Here is a 6,000-nt window from a genome sequence, read left to right as displayed (position 1 = left end):
TAACTATAAATATCATCCATTTGATTAAATCTAATGGTCAATACTTAAATACCCATTTATGGGTAATACCCATTAAGAGCACACCCATTTTATTATTTTTTGTAAAAAAATACAAACACTTATAATATTTCTTTTTCTCTATATACATATTCTTACTATTCACACTCAAACTATTAAATACTATTTTTTTCATTAATCACATTTTGTAAAAAAATCTTAATTAATTTATTTTAACTTTTACTAGAATATGATTATTTTACTTTCACAATTTTTCTTATGTTATTTTAACACTCTTTCTCTGTTTTAGAAAAAAAAAATTAAGAACACTCCTCCTATATCCTGTCTAAACCTCCTATTCGGCTCACCATACAAACTTGTAAGCCTCCAAGCCTCCATACCCCCAACCACAACGATTATATCGATATGGTCTTTTGAATAGCCCAGTACAGTAGCCTCCTCAGTAGCCTTCTAGAACATAGCAATACTACCGCTATGCTCATGAGCATCAACAGAAAAACACCCCTCATAACCAATACGACCCCTGGATCTCTCAACAACCTCCTTACTACAAATCATCTAACATAAAGAATAAATTTGGGTCTCTTTTGGATAATAAGATCCATGAGAAATTGGGTCGTCCGTAGGTTCCCAAGTGCACATCAATTCCAATATAACGTACTCATTGCGTCAGGCGAGCCTGCACTATAGGTCCCGCCCCTCGAATATTTTTTGAACCCTCAATAACATCATGATCCATCACCTCACCAACAACTACAATCGGCCCATCCCCCTCAACACCTAACTTTTGTTTTTCCATCTCCACCAGATCAAGAACACCTTCATGTGACGACCTTTCGTCAACAACCAACTAATTGCCAACACCCTCATTCCTATCACCTGAAACTGCTCTGCCCACCACAACCTTACCCTTATTTCGTACCCCATTGATGAAGTATCCCCCACTTACATCACCATCTCCAGCCGACACCCCTGCTCCATCCACCACACGACCTTCGTCGCCCCCATAAACACCAACACCCTTCTCCCCCACCACCACTGGAGTTGACCGTAGCCACCTAACTATACTCATATGTGAAGACTTTTATGGCGTAGCACGCATAAAGTTATCATATGGCTAAACCAACAAGTGGGCAAGTGTAGTATACACTCGAGGGCACTTCTTTTTCGCCCCCTGATGCCACAGATAAAACAGTAGGGACCTTCTCATATTTAAAATTTGCCCAAAAAGTTTCACCACTCTCCCTCTTCAACTTCATCATTTGTTTCAAAGGTTTATTCACATCAATGGACACCATAACTCCCTCCCCCCCCCCCCCCAAAAAAAAAAAAAAAATCCCTCCACACCCTATTAAAATTCTTTGGATCAGATTCAACATACAACCCAATATGGTTTACCACGACTTTTAAAACTCTATCGGAACATGACCCCGATTGTAAGTCATATGCACTTGAAACTATAAATCCAACATATTCAACTTGGCGTCTTTTGGTCTCTCTCCCTCATTTAGGCATTGCAAAATAAGATGCTTAAGATCAAAAGTCCAGGGACACCCCTCAATAACACTAGTAGTATCAACTTTATGATTAAATTAAAAGAAGAATAAATTATGGCTCAATTTCTTGACAAACATACTTTGCCCTGGATGCCACAGCGATGCCATCACATTTTGAAAAACGTTAAATTTTGAAAACCTTTTGGTAAGCAACCTCCACACTAAATGCCACCTTGTATCAAAAGTTTCCTTCTCATCCGCCTCTCTTGACACGAAAACTTTGTCATCCTCATTCTGCAAACAAATATCATCCCACCTCTCCATCAAATTATTAACAGATAAACTCTCGGACTCTATAAAAGCACACCACGACCACCAAAATAAAAACTAAAAATTTGAATGGGGTATTTATTTTTATTTTTATAAAGGATCTATATATAGGAAAAGTGCGTGATAACATAAAAAGCGGTATATATATACTAGAATAATATTACTAGGTTGATATTACATGCAATGCACGTATAATTAGTTTTTTTTAATTAGATTTAATTAGGTGATGTTAAGTGCAATAGATGTATGTTTAATTTTTTTTAATTAGGTAATGCATTTTTTTTAATTTTTGAAATGAGATTTGAAATTTTGATTTTAGAATTTTTTTTTAGCTAGTGCAGCTACATTAGTGTATATATATGCTTTCTATCAATGATTAGTACTTCATATTGTCATGATATTTTAAGTTTGACTTACCTTACAACTATAATTTAACTTAAAATATTTTCAATTTTGATATTAAAAAATAATTTTTATAAATTATATTATGTGCTTTTTAAAAATTATGTAAAAATGCATGTAGATATATATTATGAATAAAAAAGAAAAAGTTATATAAAAAAAAAAAAAAAAAAAAAAAAAAAAAACTCAATTCAGTCTACCAAACCAAATAAAGCATATCCGACATCATGTATCAAAAGATACGACACTAACACTCGCCGACTATATAAAGAAAACTAAAACATAAAATTATAGGAAAATTCTACAATGCACCACTTTAAAATGGGTATATTTATTTGTTTTAGCATCCGAAATAATTTTTTGGTAAAATTTTTTCTCATAGTCATGTACGTTATAGTTATTTAAGACATCCTGCAAAATTTTAAAAAATTCGGAAAAGTTTAACATGCCGAAAACTACGTTCAAACAGCGTGTTGCACGTGTGACTATTTTATTTTATACGCGTGTAAAATAGACTGTTTGAACATTGTTTTCTATATTGTAAATTATTCCGAATTTTTTAAAATTTTGTAGGATATCTTAAATAGATATAATGTACATAAATATGAAAAAAAAATTAGACTAAAAACTTCTTCTAGATGTCGAAATAAATTAAGGGTGCATCAGTACACCTATTTTAAAGGTGTGCATTATAGAACCACCCAAAATTATATAATGTATGCATATAATTGATTTTTTTTTTTAAGTAATTTTTTTTTTCTGAGGCTAAAAATTAATTATCTATAATTTCTCCGCCTGTCATAACTTCTCTCGGTAACAGTCAAGAGGAATAAAAAATTTGTTGATAGTTGACATCTGTCACAAAACAGAATTTGTTTGCTAACTTTTTCTTTATTTTTTTTTTCTTTTTCGAAATGAATAATTATTTTTTTTAATTTGTTTATTATTTACACTATTATGACGAATTTATATAAATTGACAATTTGAGATGTCATGAATTAATTTATATTTTTGATAGTATAAGAGTTAAATTAGCTACCATTGTATATCCATGTACATTTATTAATGTAGTTACATCAACGGATAAGATTGAATGTTCAGAACAGTTTTAATACATTTTGAAAAATTCATATAATTTGGACTTTACTAGTTAAGAGTATAGCAGTATAGATGAGATTTAAATACATTCCTGCATATTATTATTTTAATTATAAAATAAAATAAAAGGTTGGTTCTACCACACATCCCAGTAAAATAGGTATATTGGTACAATTTTTAAGTGTCTTGCAAAAAATGTGTTATACTTATTTAAGATATTTTATAAAATTTTGAAAAATTTAAAATAATTTACAATATAAATTTTAATGTTCAAACCGTCTATTTCACAAGCGTATAAAATAATAATAATAAAAATCATGTGTGCAAATTGCAATAGACTTTTTAAACCCTATCTTTAAACTGGTATATCGAAGTAGTTCTTGGTGCTAGACGTTGATCGAATGAAGTTTTTGGTGGTTTTGTGCTGGGCCATTTGATATGCAAGGAATGACAGAGTATGGCAAATAAAGTTGTGGGTGCAGATAGCATCGTTTCATTAGCAAAACACTATTTTTAACAATAGAAACTTGCTCAAAATTTAGGTAATAAATTATTGTTTATTGGCTTTATACCAGGAGACGGGACTGAGTAATGAGTAGCTCCAAACGATAATAGTATTAAGATTAATGTTGATGCGGCTATGTTTAACAAGGCCTAGAGCTATAGTGTTGGGTATGTGGCTAGAGGCAAAAGTGTTATGTTGTTGGAAGGCTGCACAAAGTTGTTTCATGGTTTGGTAGCACCTGAAGTTGCAGAAGCGATGGAGATTAGAGTAGCTTTGAGTTGGATTAATTAAAGATCGTCGGTGGACACACGTGATTTTAGAAACAGTCTGTCTTTTTGTGGTACAAGCCATTCGTAGTTCTATTGTTTTAATTATCATGTTCGGTCGATTGGTTAATGATTGTAAGGTTTAATTATGCTCTTTGAAAAATGTTTCTATTCATTTTGTAAAACGATCAGTAAATATGGAGGCTCATTTCTTTGCAAAAGTCTCTATATTACACCCTGATTTTCGTTTCAGTTTGGAGAGTATCCCAACTGATTTGTTACCTCGTTTGGTAACTAAGTTCATTGGTTAATAAAGTGTTGCTTTTTCATTCAAAAAAAAATATTTTTGGTGTGTTAATTTGTTTTTGAATTGTTTAAAATTTTGGAGGATGTTTTAAATAAGTACTACGTATATAATCATAAAAAACAGTTGGAATAGATTTTTTTATTAAATACCGAAACAAATAAAAGTACATCGATCACCCTTTTTAAGAAGTGCATTGTAGAATTTTTTTAAAAATATATATTACAAGAAAATTAAGTGCCAACAATGTCCCTATAATTTTTTTAAGGGAATGTACCTATAATTGTTTAGATGCATAAGAGAATTTTTTATTCTAATTTTTTTCAAGAGAATTTTTTATTTAAATATTTTTTTTATGATTATGTACGTGGTAATTATTTAAAATATTTTATAAAATTTTGGAAGCAGCTTAGAATAATTAGTATTTTTGATTTCTAAACTTTTTACACTTAAATTGTGTACCTATAATATACGGACTTGTTAATAATACCTTTGAAATATAACTTCATAGTAAGGTAGTTATTCCGTCACATTTTATTTAATTTTTTGTTATGAAATAAATAAAGTCGTAGATAATAATTGATAAATTGATATAAATTAAATATATATATTTTTATCTTTTTGACATTAATAAATAATAGAATAAATTACGTTTTTATATAATAATTTATATAACAAAAAGATATTTAATTTATATTTATTTATTAATTATTATTTATTGAGTTAGTGATTCGTTTCATGATAAAATTAAATAGAATATAACAAAAAGACCATATTATTATAAATTTTATTTTGGGTAAATATCATTTTAGACCCTGTATTTTGCAAAAGTTACCAATTAGACTCTCTGTTTTGTTAAATGATAAAATAAATCCTGTATTTTTTTCAAATTGCGCAAATAAATCCATAGGAACCGACGCCATAGGGTCGACCTTTGTATATACCCTATGGCTTCGTCTTCCTCCTTCACTTCACTCAAAACCCAGCAAAAACCAGAGAGAAAACACCCAGCAAAAACCCTCGCCGACCCACCTTCTCCCCACCCTATCTCCCCCATTTCTCAACCATTTAAGCCCATTTTTTTTAAAATCCTCCATTTTCGATACTTAATAACATACACCTAAAAAGTTTTAATTTTTTTCTCTCTTTGAGTGTCATCCGAACCCAAATAATAAAGTTTGAGTTTGAAATCCGGCCACCCATTTTTCTTGAGAAATCCTTGAATCTCAACCTCGTTTAAGGTATAAATATTGCTTCTATTCTTTTTGTATTATGTATATTGTTTTATTTTTTGTTTTTGTAAATTATTATTTGAGTTTTTTTTTTTATTTTATTATTAATATTATTGTGTTTTATGTGTATAGTGCTGGGATTTTTTACGGTGGTCGTCGGATTGCGGTTATTAGGTAATAATTTATACCTCAATGTATAGTATATATATGTATTTGTATATTTTATTGAATATTTGTATATAATGTGTGTATATATTGTGTGTATATAGTGTGTGTATATTTTTTTATGGAAATAAATTTTGTAATTGTATTTTATATATTTTTTGTAATATATATTTATTGTGAATAA

The sequence above is a fragment of the Cannabis sativa genome, chromosome 3 (assembly GCF_029168945.1).
Source record: "Cannabis sativa cultivar Pink pepper isolate KNU-18-1 chromosome 3, ASM2916894v1, whole genome shotgun sequence".
In the NCBI taxonomy this organism is placed as follows: domain Eukaryota; kingdom Viridiplantae; phylum Streptophyta; class Magnoliopsida; order Rosales; family Cannabaceae; genus Cannabis; species Cannabis sativa.
This window is presented reverse-complemented; position numbering follows the sequence as displayed.